The 18,540-nt window shown below is 34.8% G+C and overlaps 1 long non-coding RNA gene across 2 annotated transcripts in view; it reads right to left on the bottom strand.

Annotated features, from left to right (window-relative positions):
- The window catches only part of LOC109499928, a 63,490-nt gene extending 45,636 nt beyond the window's left edge, over positions 1-17,854 (bottom strand). For both annotated transcript variants that reach the window (XR_002742483.2, XR_002157510.3), the window contains exon 1: positions 17,237-17,854. This is a non-coding gene — a long non-coding RNA (uncharacterized LOC109499928). The remainder of the gene's footprint in view (positions 1-17,236) is intronic.
- Between the last annotated feature and the right edge of the window lie 686 nt (positions 17,855-18,540).

Genomic DNA, 18,540 nt, shown 5'->3' with positions numbered 1-18,540 from the left:
TTATTAGCCTGTATTAATTTGTTGCATGCATATGCCACAATCAGCCTGTTAATTCTAGTACTCATGAACCCAAACAGAATTCCACGAGTAAAAATATAAACATCAAAAGGAATTAATTAAAATTAATGTCATGTAATTAAAAGTAATGTTACATAATTAAAAGTGTTATTAGGGGTGCCTGATGGCTCAGTCGGTTAAGCATCCGACTTTGGTTCAGGTCATGGTCTTGTGGTTAGTGAGTTTGAGCCCCCATCAGGCTCTGTGCTGACAGCTCGGGGCCTGCAGCCTGTTTCAGAATCTGTGTCTCCCTCCCTCTCTTCCCCACTCACACTTTGTCTCTCTCCCTCTCTCTTTCTCAAAAACAAATAAATATTAAAAAAAATTAAGTAATATAAAACAAAAAAAATTGATGAATAAAAATAGATAATTTGTGAAGTGGAAGAAAGGTCAACAGGAATTATACAAAGTTCATTAAACAGAAACACAGTAAAGATTAAAAGCCACAGAGAAGAGAATGAAAAGGTGGCAATATATCTAATCAGACATCAAGGAAGAGGATGAAGATAATGGGGGAGAGGAAGAATACTTTAAGAAGAGAGTTCCCCAGAAACTAAAAAAATAAATGAATATTTACATATAAGATACACAGCAAATGACCTATCTGGTAAAGGGTTAGTATTCAAAATACATAAAGAGCTTATAAAACTCAAACCAAAACACCCCAAGTAATCCAATTAAAACATGGGCAGAAGACATGAACAGACATTTCTCCAAAGAAGACACAGAAGGCAAACAGATAATGTGGAGGTTCCTCAAAACATTAAAGTAGAATTACCATATGATCCAGTAATCACACACTGGATATTTACCCAAAGAATACGAAAATGCTAATTCAAAAGGATATGTGCAACCCTATTTTTATTGCAGCATTATTTATAATAGCCAAATTATAGAAATATCCCAAATAGATGAATAGAGAAAGTGTGTTACATATATATATATATATATATATATATATATATATATATATATATATCACTCTTCTTCCAGTATATATAATGCATATATATAATGCATTATATATATAATGGTATATTATTCAGCCATAAAGACAATGAAATCTTGCCATTTGTAGCAACATAGTTGGACCTAGAGGGTATAATGCTAAGCCTAATAAGTCAGTCAAAGACAAATACAACAAATACCATATGATTTCTTCATATGTGGAATTTAAGAAACAAAACAAGCAAACAAAGGGGGAAAAAGGAGACAAACCAAGAAAGAAACTCTTAATTATAGAGAACAAACTGATGGTTATCAGAGAAGTGGGTGAGGGATGGGTGAAATTGATGAGGGGGATTAAGAGTACATTTACGTGATAAACACTGAGTAATGTATAGAATCGTTGCAATACTACCTTGTACACCTGAAACTAATATCACCCTGTATGTAAAGTACACTGGAATTGAAATTTTAAAAAAAATGTGTACAAGAAGCAAGAATCTTACCAATTATGGATCTTAGTAAACAGAAATTCTAAAAGACATAATTTAGAAACAAAGGAAATAATCCTAAAAGGAAGATCTGAGCATCTAGAAGGAATAGTGAGAAAAGATAATGCATATATTTGGGTAACCTAAACAAAAATTTAGTATATACAAAATAGCAATGCTTAATTTATGAGATAAAGAAAAAGTCAAATTAAAATCCTGCACAAGATTAACATTTATAATGTGAGGAAATGAGATTATAATTCAAGTGTTCTTTAATCCTTGTATTATTCAAGAAGTATGTGAATTTAAACCTTAAATTAATGTTGTTTAAATTGTAATATTATAACTTCCAAACCAAAGTTGGTTGAAGGAAATGTAATAATAACAATAACAATAACAACCACAGCCGTAATAGTTAAAAATAGTCCCAGGATGGCAGGAAGTGAAGTAAAATGACCAAAAGTGTATGTAAACACATAACATAAAAATAGTTCAAAATATATCAGTAATCAATAAAAGTAAGTTGACAAATCAATTACCAATACTTGAAGGTAGGTTGGAGTTAAAAGTGGGAAACCCTGCTCCATGGTATTTATAATAGTTCCTCCTAATAACTTTATATGTTTTGAAGGGCCTGCCTGGCACAGCCAGAAGAGTGAGAAACTCTTGATCTCAGGGTTGTAAACTCGAGTGTAGAGATTATTGGGTGTAGAGATGACTTAAACAAACACACAAAAAAACATTGCAATAAGTTTTAAAGTAAAAGAATGAAACATATTATACAGTTAGGAAACACTAAACAAAAGACAGCTGATATGGTTGTTAATGGGGCATCAGCAGGGGGATTGAATCTCAACACGTAATGTAAAGAATGGATTCATCAGGAGCTAAAAAGTTCTCAACTCATTTGAGGGAATAACCTAGGTTCAAAACACATGAGGCAAAATTGATAAAATATAAAGAAAATTTAACTCACTTAAAACTTTAGTGAGATTATTTAACACTCTTCTTCCAGTAATCTATGTTTGCAGCAATAGGTAACAATATAGTTTTGATAACAGAATTAAGTAACTGTGAATAGACATATATATAACTTATAAAATTAGCATTCTTCTCCAGCTCACGCAGAGCATTTATGAAACCTGCCAAGCTACTGGGACATGTGGCAAGTCCTGTATTGTACAGACCAGAATCTTCGACAAAAGAAGAAATGAAAATCATCATCATTGATACACTGAATAGCAACAACAATGGCAACACAAGCCTTAGGAAGAGCCACAAGCCTGGGTGGCTCAGTCAGTAAAGCGTCCGGCTTCGACTCAGGTCATGATCTAGCAGTCTATGAGCTCGAGCCCCACGGCCGGCTCTGTGCTGACAGCTTGGAGCCTGCTTCGGATTCTGTGTCTCCCTCTCTTTCTGCCCCTCCCCTGCTCATGCTCTGTCTCTATCTCAAAAATAAATAAAAACATTTAAAAAAATTTAAAAAAAAGAAAGAGGACAATTTTTTGAAGATTTTAGAATGTTTACCAAATAGCAATAGCCAACTAATTAACCCTAATGAAAACTTGAAAAGATTTAGAAGTCAATGAAAATGAAAATATTATATATGGGGCTTGTGGGATAAGGCTAACATAGTTTTCAAAAATAAATAAAGCTTAAGTGATTCTATTAGAAAAAAAGAAAAGGCCAAAATATAATTAATTAAATACCTGCATTAAGTACTCTTTTACTCAGCACCCCAAATTCATCCTGGCCTAGAAATGTTAGTTTCCCTTTTTGAGTTTATTTTTGTGAATGGTGTAAGAAAGTGGTCTAGTTTCATTCTTCTGCATGTTGTATGGGAACCAATTTGACAATAAATTTCATATTTAAAAAAATGTTGGTTTCCCTTTTTCCCTTTTGTGATCTCAAGTTCCTGGTCCTGATCAGACTTAGCTTATACTCAAACTATTTCGTTCTGGCCTGATAAGGTCTTAAATGGACTTAGTCACACCCCTTCACTGGACTTCACAGCACAACCTTTACCCAGTTGTACAATCTCAGCCTTTTACTGGATAAAATCAAATATATGAACCACTTGTACAATCAACCCATCCTTTTCTTTCAAGAAATTTACACGTGCCCGTTCTTTCTTGGGCCTTAATAATCTGGCAACAACACTGATAGCAGTGTGCAAAGAAAACATCTAGAGATGAAGAAATGAGCCAGCTGAATTTACATGTGTTCATTTTACTGAAGAGCATAGACTCCTGAGGCTTTGTGTTCAGATGTTTTCTTTGTGGTGATAAGAACATCTTTCTCTGTATTTAAGAAAAGCTAGATGACCCTGCCTGAAGATCTCACTGCACATAGACCTTAGAGTAAATTCAGAACCTACCACTAAGTTCCAAACTGTCACCTCCTCATATTTTTTCTCACCATGTCATCCTAAAAGGACTTTTTCTCTCTCCAGTAAACATGGAGGACAAACTGGTGAGAATTTTTTTCTTTCTTTCTTCTTCTTCTTCTTCTTCTTCTTCTTCTTCTTCTTCTTCTTCCCACCACAAATGAAGATATGAAGATACTGATCAGTCATTGAATATGGGAACTCATCTTGCCTTCTTAAACTGAACTGGAATAAAACTGATACACTAACCAGAAAACCCTAAGTAACTCTCTCCAAGATCTCCAAGATGAGTTTGTCTGAGAAAATTTAATCACATGCCTTGTTCAATTAAGTGTTATATTCTATCACTTGCAGAAATCTAGATAAGTTCCTGGTGAGGGGATTTTGTTGTATTGTGTAGGCACGTATACTAGCCATTTCCTTGAGAGGCTATGTGACCTATAACAGAAGAGTCCCCACATATCAGCTACTAAAATATATATTCCTCTACACTGAATAGTAGCTTCTATTTATAGACAAGTTCATCATCAGGAATCACCCCCAGTAATCTGCATATATTAATTTTATTTATTCCTGAAAGAAATCCTATGGGATAGGTACTTTTATCCTCATTTAACTATTTGAGACACAAATAGTTAAGTAGAAGTAATTTGACAAAGGTGAATGGAAAGTGAAAGGGGGGGCGGGGGTGCAGAGAGAGAAGGAGACAGAATCCGAAGCAAGCTCCGGGCTCTGAGCTGTCAGCAGAGTCTGAACCGGGGCTCTGACCCACAAACAGTGAGATCATGATCTGAACCAAAGTTGGGTGCTTAACCTACTGAGCCACATAGGTGCCCCATAACTTATACAAAAGTTTCTAAGATTCATCCTGTGCTACAATCCCCCACCTTGCCCAACTATACTTTTCATTACTATACTTTCCATTATTATACTTTCATTGTAAGCCACATAGTGTCTGCCTTTACTGGGGATTTCTTGTATGTAAAATGTTATTGTTTATAGTTAAGAGTCACCATTATGTGAACCATAATATGATATATTTTATTGATTCCTCCAACTCTATTCTGAGTAGCATATGAATAAAGGCCTGAGCTTTGGAATGAGATTGTAAATTTCAAACCAGATCTATATATTCTAGCATATGGGGAGGGGGTACAAAATAGCCTCAATAAGCATCAACTTCCTTTTTTGTAAAATACTGATATTAATGGTACTAACTTCAGAGAGTCGTGATGAATAAATTAGATAACATATAGAAAGAATTTGAATAAATTTTATGTGACTCATTAAGTGCCCAGCACTTTACAAAATTAATGATTCAAGGATGCAATTGCTGAATGATTTGCAAAAAAATACATGATGATGATTTTAGAAAATAATTAATATTAAAGTGATTTATCATTTAAATTTTTGCTAGGATATCCAACCTAAACACTTATATGCATCTAGAGTGTATTTATTATAGGAAGCTAGTATGAATTTCTCATTTGTTAGGTTTCAGACACCATAGTTTAATGTTTTAAACATCTTAATATATTCAGGAAAGCCAAGAGAAATTGGCAAAGGTTCAGAGAAATCAAATGCAATTAAAAAAGAAAAAAAAAAGCACCTCTTAAAGTACTAAGGAAAGTGAGGTTATTGAATCCGCATTACCCCGATTCGATAACCTACTATGATTCTGGTGAAACTTGAGTGACAACATAGAACAACATGCTCTACAAAAATTATAACGCTCCGGAAGAGGGTTAGAACTAGAAAGTGCCATAAATCTTTGGAGGATACCTGCCTTTACACAATTTGGAAACCGGTTATTTAGTGAACTTCAGCCAAACTGATCTAATTTAATTTTTCCTGTGCTAATAAACACATATTGGATCAAGGGCAAATCTGGGATGTGAGAAATTATAGATATCTGTATGTGTTTTGAAAGAGATTTCTTTTCAAGCAAAAGTATAGCCCAGAGGTGCTCCTACTGGTACACATTTTCGCTAAATGAAGAGTGAAGCCAAGATTACTATTATCATCTGAATTTTTATTTAAAAAGTGAAATTTTAAGCAGAAATCAATTTTGAACGTTATGGCTTGGGAAAAATAATTTCTCACTTAGATTGCCCTTGCAGTATATAATAAGGATTTTTGGTACAAGATGATGCGTTTACCTAAGGGCCTTGGAAGAGTCGCATATATGGGTGACGCCTTGTTTTCTCTAATATTTTCATTTCTAAAACCTTTAAATTATATGTATATGCTTTATTATATCTCAATCAACATTGATCTATTCTGCAAAGAAAACTTTGCAGTTTTTCTTTCTTATATTTTTGAAGGGTCCAAGTTTACATTTTTCTTTTAAGATTTGAAGATCTACTTAACATTTTCCCCCCAGGCCTAGTGACGTTATTTAGGTCTCCTTAGTGGAATTAAATAAAGAAACTTTAAATATAATTTTTAAATTGTAGTTAAACTTATTCTGTTGGATGCTATAAACATCAGCAAAACGTTTAGATTATGGCATAATATAATCTCTCCTATTATAGCTTAGATTATTACTCAAATTTTATTGACATTTATGGATATAAAGATATATATATAATCTCAAAAAGGATAGAAAGTCTCCCAGTATAAATACGCTTTATGATATTGTCAAAACATGTTGTATTTGTTTGAGAATTCTCAGTAATATTTATACATAAATTATTAGCTTTCACAATCGTCAGTAATTGTGGAAATATTAAATAGACATTTAAATACAACTCACTAATAGAATATTAACATATAAAGCATATGATTTTTATTTCAAATTACAGATACAATCCTTACCTATACATGAAGGTATTATAAGTTATTAACCTATAAGATATAAGTGAAAGTCCAGATGGAATATTCCTAGTAGTACTATTTTTTTAAGTTTATTTATTTGTTTTGAGAGAGAGAGAGAGACAGAAAGAAAGAATATGAGCAGGGGAGGGGTGGGGGGGGGAGAGAGAATCCCAAGCAGGTTCCTTGTTGTCAGCCCTAGAGCCTGATGCAGGGCTCGAACTCAGGAACCAGTGAGATGACGACCTGAGCCAAAATCAAGAGTTTGAGTCTTAACCAACTGAACCACCCAGGCACCCCAGTATGACTACTACATTTATGCTGATTAAACATAACACTACCTAACAAAATTAAATGAATGTGATTCCCAGTTTCCAAGATACCACAAAATAAAATGAAATTTGCATTTGGTCTTCAGCTTTCCAAATGTTCAATCTGAGGCTGAAACACCTGAACAAATGTTTGAAAGAATCTGAGTCCAAAGTCAAACTTCTGTGCATTTGTAGCTGGCGGATAAAATACTAGTATTATCAATTATCAGAACTAGTATTTTAAAATTTTTATTGCAGCATCTTTTTTTTTTCATTTTCTTTTTCCCTTCTTCTTCATAGTTCTATTTCTCTTTCCTTCCTTTCCTTTTAGGAAGGGAAGGGGTGCTGGAGGAGGGTAGATGCAATGGCTAGAGCAGGTTGTCAGAGTCCAAGAAGGTGGGAAGGATATTTATGTGGAGAGTGACCTGGCATGGGACGTCAGAGTCCAAGTACATAAGAAGGATGTCCCCATAGAAGGGCAGCCTGGTATGGGGCCTCAGTTAAGGTGAGGAGGGCATTCTTGCAGGAGAAAAGCTTGGCTTGAGGTGTTAGTGACTAAGAGGGTGAGGAGTGGCCTAAATGGAGTGTCAGATGTAAGGTCAAAGGGTTTCTCTTCCTTGGGACCATTACTGATTCCTTTAATTCATGTTTATGTAATAGATACCCCTCCTTTAACAAAATGTGTCCTTTTTTTTTTTTAATGTGTATACCATAAACTTCCACAAGGATTTACTTACAAAAGACAAATTAAGAATGGGTAAGTTTACATAATGTTTTTATAAACATCAAGGCTCAGGTATTCCTTTGAATTAGCATTTTTGTATTCTTTAGATTAATACTCAGTAGTGTAGTTGCTGGATCACAGGGTAGTTCTGTTTTTAACTTTTTGAGGAACCTCCATACTGTTTTCCACAGTGGCTGCACCAGTCAGTTTGCATTCCCACCAACCGTGTAATAGAGCTCCCATTTCTCCGCATCCTTGCTAACACTTGTTGTTTCTTGTGTTGTTGATTTTAGACATCCTGACAAGTGTGAGGTGATATCTCATTCTAGTTTTGATTTGTATTTCCCTAACGATAAGTGATGTTGGGCATCTTTTCATGTGCCTGTTGGCTTTGTATGTCTTCGTTGGAAAAATATCTATTCATGTCTTCTGCCCATTTTTTAATTGGATAATTTGTCTTGAGGATGTTGAGTTTTATAAGTTCTTCATAGATTTTGGATATTAACCCTTTACCAGATATGTCATTTGCAAATATCTTCTCCCCTCCGTAGGTTGCCTTTTAGTTTTGCTGATTGTTTTCTTCGCTGTGCAGAAGCTTTTTATTTTGATGAAATCCCAATAGTTTGGTTTTTTGCTTTTGTTTCCCCTGCCTCAGGGGACATATAGTAAAAAGTTGCTAAAGTCAATGTCAAAGAGGTTACTGACTGTGTTCTTCTCCAGGATTTTAATGGTTTCCTGTCTCATGTTTAGGTCTTTAATCCATTTGTGGAATTTAAGAAATGAAGCAAATGATCACAGGGGGAAAAAAGAGAAAAATCAAACCAAGAAACAGACTCTTAACTGTAGAAGAACAAACTGATGCTTACCAGAGGGGAGGTAGATGGGGGGAATTGGTTAAATAGGTGATGGTAATTAAGGAGTGCACTTGTGATGAGCACTGAGTGTTATATATAGTGTTGTACACCAGAAATTAATATCACACTGTATGTAAACTAACTGGGGTTTAAATTAAAACTTAAAAAAAGTAATAGGTAAGTGATTCAAAGGACTGTGAGACAAAAGTCTGCACTTCTAATTTGTGTTTATTGCGTGATTCTGGAGAGCTACCTTAGCCTCCCTTTATTTATGTTTTCTCATTTGTACAATTGAATGATGTATTTTTTTCTTTCCTGATCTGCAAAAATACTAAAGACTCTCTCTTTCCTTGGAGAGATCTTGACACTTGATATAGACTTCATAGTAATATACAGTCTTGGGAAGCATTTCAGCCATTGTGGAAACTAGTACCATTATTGATTCTGGATCTATGAGACATTTAAGCTAAAATCCAGGAAACAGCCAATTTTCAGAGTCACCGATGCACATTCATAGCTTGGTAGAATAAGCAAAAAAAGGGAACTTTAGTTCATAGAAATGGTGAGAAATTATGATTTACATTTGTGTTTTCTGACTTATTTTTCTTAAATCACTCTTCTGTGCCCATTCAATTCATATGGATTACACCAACCACGTGAGATTTTTATCTGAAGCAATTCTTTAACGACTGATTTATTTTAACTACATTAATGACTTTTCTACATGTATGATGCAGTTTTTTTCCAATTTAAACTTAAAGCTAGGCACTTAGTAACAACGGTTTAAACTTTTCAGGTCACTGGAATAGCAATGTCCTGGAGCTGTGCCACTTACAGCATACCAAGCACTCACTGTGGGAGTTGCCGGATGAAAATCCATAGGCAAGTTCCTGCCCTCATAAACATGTACTTGGTTTGGCTGACAAAGTATTTAACCAAAAATTGAATTGGACTTCTGATAAGGGATGCATGATCTCTTCAGCTCAGCGCAGGCCCACCCTTGCCTGGTCCTTCTCCCAGATCTAACTCAGACATTTATGTACTGGTCTGACCTGGCAGGTATTCGAGTTTGCTCATGATTTAACATAACTGCCAAAGTGACAAAACTTAATGAAGTATGGGAAATTAAGCAGGCTGCTAAAATGACTTGAGTAATTTGAAACTATATATTTTCAAGCATATCCTTAAGTAGGTGACAATTATGTTCACTGACTACTGAATCACAATAGAACACGTGCATGTGAAAATAACATGATTGTGTGCTATTCTTGCTAAATGTCTATACTCACTCTGCATGAGAGTATCAATAATTTTTATCCAATAAGATTATTATATAAGCAAAAGGTGAACATAGTTGCTCCCAAGTCAAAGTCAGTAGCAGATGCAAGGTGCCTCATTTCCAATGATATCTGCTAAAAGAAATAGAGCTAACACTATATAATTTGATTCATAGAGTCTTAATTACAGGATATAAAATGTTCTGTAAATGAGCCATTATATGTTTTCCATTTTGTTAGTTACTTCAGTAAATAAAAACTTCAGAACTAAACACATTTTTAGTTGAGATGCAAGTTGCATGTGCTGAGAAACACAGTATTTAAAGAGTAGTATGCCCTTGTTTAGAAGCCCCAGATCCTAAATCCTTTTAGTTCAATGGACTTCCTATATGATCTCAGGCAAGCCTCCTCTCAGCACAGAAGTCTTTACAGCTTATAAAATGAAGACTAATACCTACTGTAGATTAATCCCAACAATTATGTAGATTTAGAACACTGATTTATAAAGGACATTGGGCTTTTTCAAAGCAAATGGAAGACAAAAACTTACACATGTTTTTATTGTTATTGCTATAAATTCTATCATTATTTTGGTCAAAAAATTTCTTAATGATAGATTTATGCAAGAAATTGTTATTTGGAAGAATTGTGTCCACGCTAAAAGTCTATTCATTTGTTGAGTCAACCACCCACATGACAGTTCATTTTATCTATAATTTGTACATTCTTTGAGTTCTTTTGAATTACTGAAAAGGAAATATTTTCTTTTTTTCATGTTTGGGAATACATTATTATAAATCCTATTCCACATTCCTCCCTTCAAAGTTAAAAAGAAAAGAAAAGGAAAGAGAAAAGAAACAAAAAGAAGAGAAAAGATCCTAAAGTATATTCTAAATGAGATAACTTAGTCTATAAACACCCATCAAAATATTTTTTTTTATTTTTGTTTCATACATGAAGTTGCACAGGATATGACTCAATTTACTCTGATTTTAAATAATTAGAAGTGGAAGGTAGTGTTTTTTTCATAGAAAAAAAGTAAACAAAAGGCTTAAAATCTAATTTATCCAGATAAATAATCTGTGTATATAGGAAGGTGGCTGCATTTACATTTTGGGATGTTGTGTCCATGAAGGTCCCTTTCATCCCAAACACTTTCCATTAGTTCACCATCAAGACAGGTCATAAGTGGTTGCAGTTGGGTTTGTAAGCTTATTATATTTTGGGAGCAAATGACCTTGATTTTTGCCTATTTTTCCTTTTTTATTGGTTTATCACAATAAGAGATAATCAACATTTCATGTTATAAAAATCCTGTATGAGCACAGGTACAGAATTAGCAGTAAAAAGGTCAAGGCATATATTAAATTATAAAATAACTAAAATAGTGATATACTATAGTTCACACCCACCTGTGTCTATCATTAACAGTTACAAAATGAGCAAATTGATTTCATTGTTGGAACGTCCTGAGTATTTCACACCATCATTTGATGTGTACATGTGGGTAAACTCGTAAGAGGAAATGAGGAAAGGCAAATAATGTAGTAGTGATAGAAAATAATCAGTTCAACAAGTGGATCCAGCTGGGTACAAATTGAAGTTACTTGATTCTTCCCTTTGTCTCTTCACTCTTTTTCTTTCATTTATATTCATTGACTGAGAAGAGCCCTCAAAAAATCATCTCATAAAGCCACAATGAGATAATATAATCAAGATAATTCCGAGAGTCAGTATCTAGTAATGAAATCTGCCAGGAAGTATATTCAGTGTTTCATCGTTTTGACTCATGAAATGGTTTTCCACATGTCGTTCTGAGAACTCTCCTTGTAACATCAGAACCTAAGGACATCAGTTCACGTTCTTCCTTTCATGGTCATACTTTCTCTTATCTCTGTTATGTGCTGGTTCCTGTCCTCCTCCCAAAATTCATGTGATAATTGATGACAAGGGCTTTAGAGAGATTATTAAGTTGAGAATAAAGTCTTTATGGTAGATTTTAGTTCCATGTGACTGGTGTCTTTATAAGAAGAGGAGATTTGGATGCAGGGACAGAAACACCGGAGACTTGCAAGCACAGAGACAACCATGTGAACACAAAGCGAGAAAGCAGTCATCTACAAGTCCAGCAGAGAGGCCTGGGAAGTAACAAAATCTGCTGGTACTTTGATGTCTGACTGCTAGCCTCCAGAACCGTGAGAAAATAAATTTCTCCTGTTCAAGCCACCCAGCCTGCGGAATTTTATTATGGCAGCCCTAGCGAACCCACAGAACATCCTATAGCCAACTCTGGGTTGTATCCACTTACTGGTGTAATGGGATGTCTAACAAAGCAGAGAGTCAATGAGATTGAGCATTTACTTTGAAAGGAGATCTTAGAAATTAGGCTATTTGATGTCTAAAGATAAAGGAGACAGGCCAACCAAATTAGAAAAGCCATCCTATGAAATTCCCTTCTCGGGAAAATTGTAAGCAATTTTTTTTTTAACATTTATTCAGTTTTGAGAGACAGGGCTTGAGTGGGGGAGGGGCAAAGAGCTAGAGAAACACAGAATCTGAAGCAGGCCCCAGGCTCTGAGCTGTCAGCACAGAGCCGACCTGGGCTCGAACCCACACACTGCGAGATCATGACCTGAGCTGAAGTTGGATACCTAACCGACTGAGCCACCCAGGTGCCCCAAGAAATTTTTTTATTCCAGGAAAAAACACTATTCTTTTTCTTAGCACTTTAGCAAAAAATGTCTCTCCCTTTAGTAGGTATATTTAATCACAAGTGAGTAAGTGAACAGGTGTATTAGATCCTCTGGGTAGGAAGAGACCAACATCCTATTGTCAACTATATATTTAATATATTGATGTCAACGATGTTAGCTCAATAAAGACTTGATGGTAGTAAAGGGCAAGGCAGTCTTGAAATTAAACAATCTCAGGAAAAGAAGTAAATTGCTTGTTTAACACAAAGGCCTGAATGTTTGAGAGGTACTTTTGCCTGCCTCATTTCAATATACAGAATGAGTGTGATTTTACACTGGATTTATCAAATGAAGAAATTAGCATGAGTCACCTTGCCCAGAGCCTTTTGATCTTTGGACACCACTGCTTACCTAAGCCTTGGTTATTTATTAACCATGTCACTCTGCCAATGGTCTCCTAATGAGAATATGAGCCCCAGCCGTAACAAAGTACACATATTATTCAGTTAGGCCTAGCACCTCAAAATTAAAAATTTAAATTTTCCCAGGACAACAATTAATATGCTTTCAGTCACTAAATACTAGTTTGTATTTTCTAGAGTTTGATACGAATGATATCAAGTGGTATCAGCCATTTGACTTTATTCTTCCTTAAATTTTTTTTTTCCGTTCGTCTAGGTCTTTTGCATGTTTCTATCATTTTTGGAATCCATTCATCAATTTCTGCACAATAGCCTTCTGCGATTTTGATGGGGATTGCCTAAAGTTTTATCAATTTCAGGAGAAGTTCTATCTTAACAATATCAAGTTCTGATTAGTGTCCTTCACATAAGTCAGTTCCTAGTCTGTTCCTAGTTTAGTATCAGCTGTGGACCTGGGATTACATTAAATGAGAGTCCTTTTGTCTATTGTGATGATCTCATGTTTTTGTTTTTTAGTTTTCTCATTTGATTGATGATATTGATTGACTTTTATTTTTTTTTTATTTTGTTTTTACATTTATTTATTTTTGAGAGACAGAGCACAAGTTGGGGAGGGGCGGAGAGAGAAGGAGACACAGAATCCGAAGCAGGCTCCAGGCTCTGAGCCATCAGCACAGAACCCCACACGGGGCTCGAACCCACAAACCGCGAGATCATGACCTTAGCTGAAGTCCGTCGCTTAACTGCTCAACCCACTGAGCCACCGAGGCGCCCCTATATTGATCGACTTTTAAAACTAACCTTCAACCTTATGTAATCAGGCTTTTATATTTTTACATCCTACTAGATTCAGTTGCTAAATTTTTGTTAAGAATTTGTTCTATCTATATTCGTGAAGGATATTAGTCTGAATTTTTCTTTTCTCTTGACATCTATGTTTGTAGTTTAAGAATTGGGATAATGATGATTTACAGAATGTATTGTTAAGATTTGACTATTTAACTTTCTAGAAGCATTTGTTTAGGACTGGTATTATTTTTTTCCTAAATACTTAGAATAATTCAGCAACTAGGTGATCTGGGTCTGGAGCCTACTTTGTGGGAAATTTTGCAACTACAAATTAAATTTTAAAAAATAATGCCATTCACATTATCTATTCACTTAGAGAAGACTTTACTAAGTGAGCTTTGAAAGTTTGTGTCTTTAATGAGTTTAACACATTTCACCTAGAGTATGGAATTTATTTCCATAAAGTTGTTCAGAGTATTCCTTTATGATTCTAACCATACATAACTTACAGAATTTGTACTGATGTCACTTCTCTTGTTTCTGATATTGGCAATTTGTGCATTTTTCTCCCTGTTTGGTGGGTTAGGCATTGATCAATTTTATTGATTGTTTCATAAAATTGTTTTTGGTTACATTGACTTTATTGTTTTTATTGTTTTCTATTTCATTGATTTCTGCCCTTATTTTCCCACTGTCATTAATTTGAGTTCAATTTGCTCTTCTAGTTTCTTAAAGAAAAAGCTATGCACACTGATTCAAGACTTTTTTTCCCCTCACGTCCATTTGGTGGAGTAAATTGCAAAAAAAAAAAAAAAAAAAAAAAAAGACTTGTATATTATTGATAAATCTCAACTAATTATCCAAGGAATTATTTTTAATTCCTACCTGTCTTTTGTTTTAGTTACATTTGATTTGTTTAAATGGTACTTTTTTAGTGAAAGTGAAACTCAAATAATAATCAAAATAATAATATAATAATAATTTGCAAAAGAAAGTAGAACAGCAGGTGCTGTTATTTTAGGAAGCTTTATTATTTGGAATCATTTTCAGCTATGGAAAGATTCAAATCTCAAAGTCTCAACTAATGAGGGAATTTTTGTTTATTAATTTCTTCTTGCTATAAACAGTGATCAAAATCTTACTCAGAAAAGAAGCTGATAGCTCCCTGGAGATTGCACATTGTGGAATAAAAGTTACTATTATTAAGTAACATTTTCTTGAATGTTTAAGGATTTTTGAGAATAGAATAAGAGTTACCATGGGTATAATATTCACAAAGAATTTGATAGCTCTCTGGAGATTGCATACAGAGAAGTAAACATTTTTATTAAGTAACATTTTCTTGAATGTTTCAGGATTTTTGAGGAGAATGAGAATTACCAGGAGTACAATATCTGATACATATTCCACTGGTTTTTAAAATAGAACCTAACAATCATTGCAATGTCTTTAAAGATTATTTAGGAATTTTGCTTTCAATTCTGACATGTAAAAGACTTGTAAGTGATCACTCCTGTTCTTAGAAGCATTGAGCTAAACAAAGTGAAAGCAGTGGCCTTACTTGAACCCATCAGAAGAGTAAGGTGCTGGGGCAAACTGACCTCCCCAAATCTGGAGAATCAAGAGAATACAGAGAATCACAGCAGCGATCAGCCTACCTGACACAAAAGTACATGAAGCCATAATCAGGTAAGAAGACTTAACTGGTAATTTTGACAAATTACTGAAGGCTGCATATGAACTAGTATGAGAATGAGAAGCTCCTGGGAACTGCAGGGTTACGGGAACACCAACACTTTCATAGGTTTAAAATTCCAAGAACACCAACAGGTTCTCATGGTGAAGAATAAAGAAAAATCCCCTTGTTTTTCTGATAAGAGGAGAGTAAAGCAACCATTTTGAAATAGACCCAAAGAATTATACATAACATTCATCAGTGTACTCTCCAGAGTAGACTTTACCAGAGACGTATTATGCCTAAAAGATGGGCACTTCCCCGACTTCAGCATCTGATAGCCTTCCTGCCTTACCTAAAGGGAAGTGGCTAGGTAGGAACTAAAAAACACTTGTGAAGGTCATATACCAGGATCATAAGCCAACTAAAAGAATGAGACTTAATCACAAAATTATAGAATTAATTTTAGATATCTTGAAACCATCTTTGTGGATCATTCTGGTTGTTGTTCTCCTCTAAGCAGTATTTGTAATGATGTCAGTGAAACATCTCAGAAAATTGCATGTCAATCTTGGCATGGCCTGGGTTTGCTAAGGTAAATGTAATCTTTTCCTCCAAGTGAATTCCTTGAATTGGTTTGAAGCTGTACAACAGAATCATATAATCTCTTGAAATACCAAGGATCAAGGCAAACTTTCTGGAATTGTTTTCATAATACTTCCGTGTCTAACTGGGTGATATAACTGACTGTTCTTCCTCACATTTGTTTTATACTGATAACTCTATATAATATTTAATGAACAAAAAATCTTGAAACATTAAGTTTGATGACATTAGTGTTCCACTGATAAAGAACTAAAATGAAAAGACATTAAAGTTTAACTTTTCCCCCTAAATGCTAATAGAGAACATGAAAAAAAAAGGTTTCTTTAAGAAATCAAATATCATCTTCAAGGGTATGAGGGAGTACCTATCCTGTGGGCATCAAACCCTGGAATGCATAGAGGCATTATTATGTTAATAAAATACTTCCAATAAAATTTCATGGTGATTATTGTCTTTGACCACCCAGCACCACATTCTTCTTTCCTCTCATGACACAGTTTACCTTATCTCAAGCTTTGGCATAGTCACACCACGTATAATTACCTATACCCCTGTCCACGGTTTGGTCCAAAGATAGGTACATAAGACAGGTGAGACGATGGTTTTTGCAGGATCTTTCTGCTGGAGGGTTAAGTAGTCACAAAAGAACCTTTTCTTTCTCCATTATCATGAGTATATAAAATGTGACCACAGAGCTGACAAAAGTAATTCTCATTATGTAAGTATGCCTGAAAGAATTAGACACACAGGGGGAAAAAAGAGATGACAGATAAGAGATTGCCTCTGTTATACCCTGAGTTTCTAAGATTCCTGGAGCCTGGTAACTTTGCAACTTTTTTTTTCTTGACCTTTAAACTATGGTGTAGATATATAGAGAGATGATAGATAGATAGATAGATAGATACATAGATACATAGATAGATGATAGAAGATGATAGATAGATAGATAGATAGATAGATAGATAGAAGACGATAGGTAGATAGATAGATAAACAGATAGAAGATAGAAAAAATGATAGAAGATAGATAGATAGATAGATAGATAGATAGATAGATAGATAGAAGGAAACATACGTACATAGTTATACTATATATACTGATTTGACCAAATATTGAGGAACATTGTTAGAGTTGGAGTTCAGTCATGTACAAGGGAAAGGGTACTTAGATTCAGGGGATAGCATCAATTTACCATAATAACTGCAGTTTTCCTTCCTTGCACCAACACTGTGTAAGGTGTGTTGAGGGAAATGGTAAATAAGTGCTGACCTTTTCCCCAAAGAATTCTCCTCCTTGTTAGGAACATAAGAAGATCATGGATGTAACAAATAATAGAACTTAGAACATACTAGAGAGCTTTTGTGTGAGGAAATATAGGCTGTTCAGTGTGAGAAAGCACTAATAATTAGATTGTCATCTCTGTAAATATTTTGACAGTACACTTTCTAAGACCTGCACAGTAGTCCATTATATTGATAGATGTGCCATAGTTTGCTAAGGCAATTCCTCATTTAGGATATTTTGGTTGCTTTCCTTCTATTCCAGTGTTTCTCAGCTTCAGCACTATTGACATTTCGTACCAAATAAATCTTTGTTGTGGAGGCTGTCCTGCACATTGCTGCAGGCCTCCACTCACCAGATGTCAGTGGCATACCCTCTCCCCACAGCTGTGACAAAAATATCTCCAGAAATTGCCAAATGCCTCCTGGGGGACAAAATCATCCTTGATTGAGAATTACTCTTCTACTACAAATACATTTTCAGGGGCACCTGGGTGGCTCAGTCGGTTAAGCATCTGACTTCAGCTCAGGTCATGATCTCACAGCTCATTGGTTCAAGCCCCACTCTGGGCTCTGTGCTGACAGCTCAGAGGCTAGAGTCTGCTTCAGATTCTGTGTCTCCCTCTTTCTCTTCCCCTCCCCCACTCGTGCTCTGTCTGTCTCTCTCTCTCTAAAAAATAAATAAACATTAGAAAAGAAATTTATAAATAAATAAAAATACATTTTCATTGTTTTCCTGACATAAAAGTAATAAGCATTACTTAGAAAATTAATAAAATTATAGAAGGGGTGCCTAAGTGGCTCAGTTGGTTGAGTCTTCAACTCTTGGTTTCAGCTCACGCCATGATCTCGGTGTCGTGGGATCAAGCCCTGTGTCGGGCTCCATACTGAGCATGGAGTCTGCTTAAGATTCTCTCTCTCTCTCTTTCTCTCTCTCCCCTGTTTGCATGCTCTCTCTCTGTCTCTCTAAAACACATACAGACATAAAAATAAAATGGAGAAAGTAAAAATTATCAATTATTAGCATTTTATAAGTCACTTAACACTATTTTTGCCACATTTCAACATAATTTATTTTTGTCTGATATTAAACTTAAATCATATCTTATTTGGCATACTATAATTTTTATTCGGTGTTCCACATAAGTCATTAAATACTACTTAAGAATGTGGTTTTGATTGGTTATGTAGTGTCCAATTGCATGACAGATCTTTT

This window comes from Felis catus, chromosome B2 (genome assembly GCF_018350175.1).
Source record: "Felis catus isolate Fca126 chromosome B2, F.catus_Fca126_mat1.0, whole genome shotgun sequence".
NCBI classification, from domain to species: Eukaryota; Metazoa; Chordata; class Mammalia; order Carnivora; family Felidae; genus Felis; species Felis catus.
The sequence above is the reverse complement of the archived record's forward strand: the minus strand, read 5'-3'. Positions and strand labels throughout refer to the sequence as shown.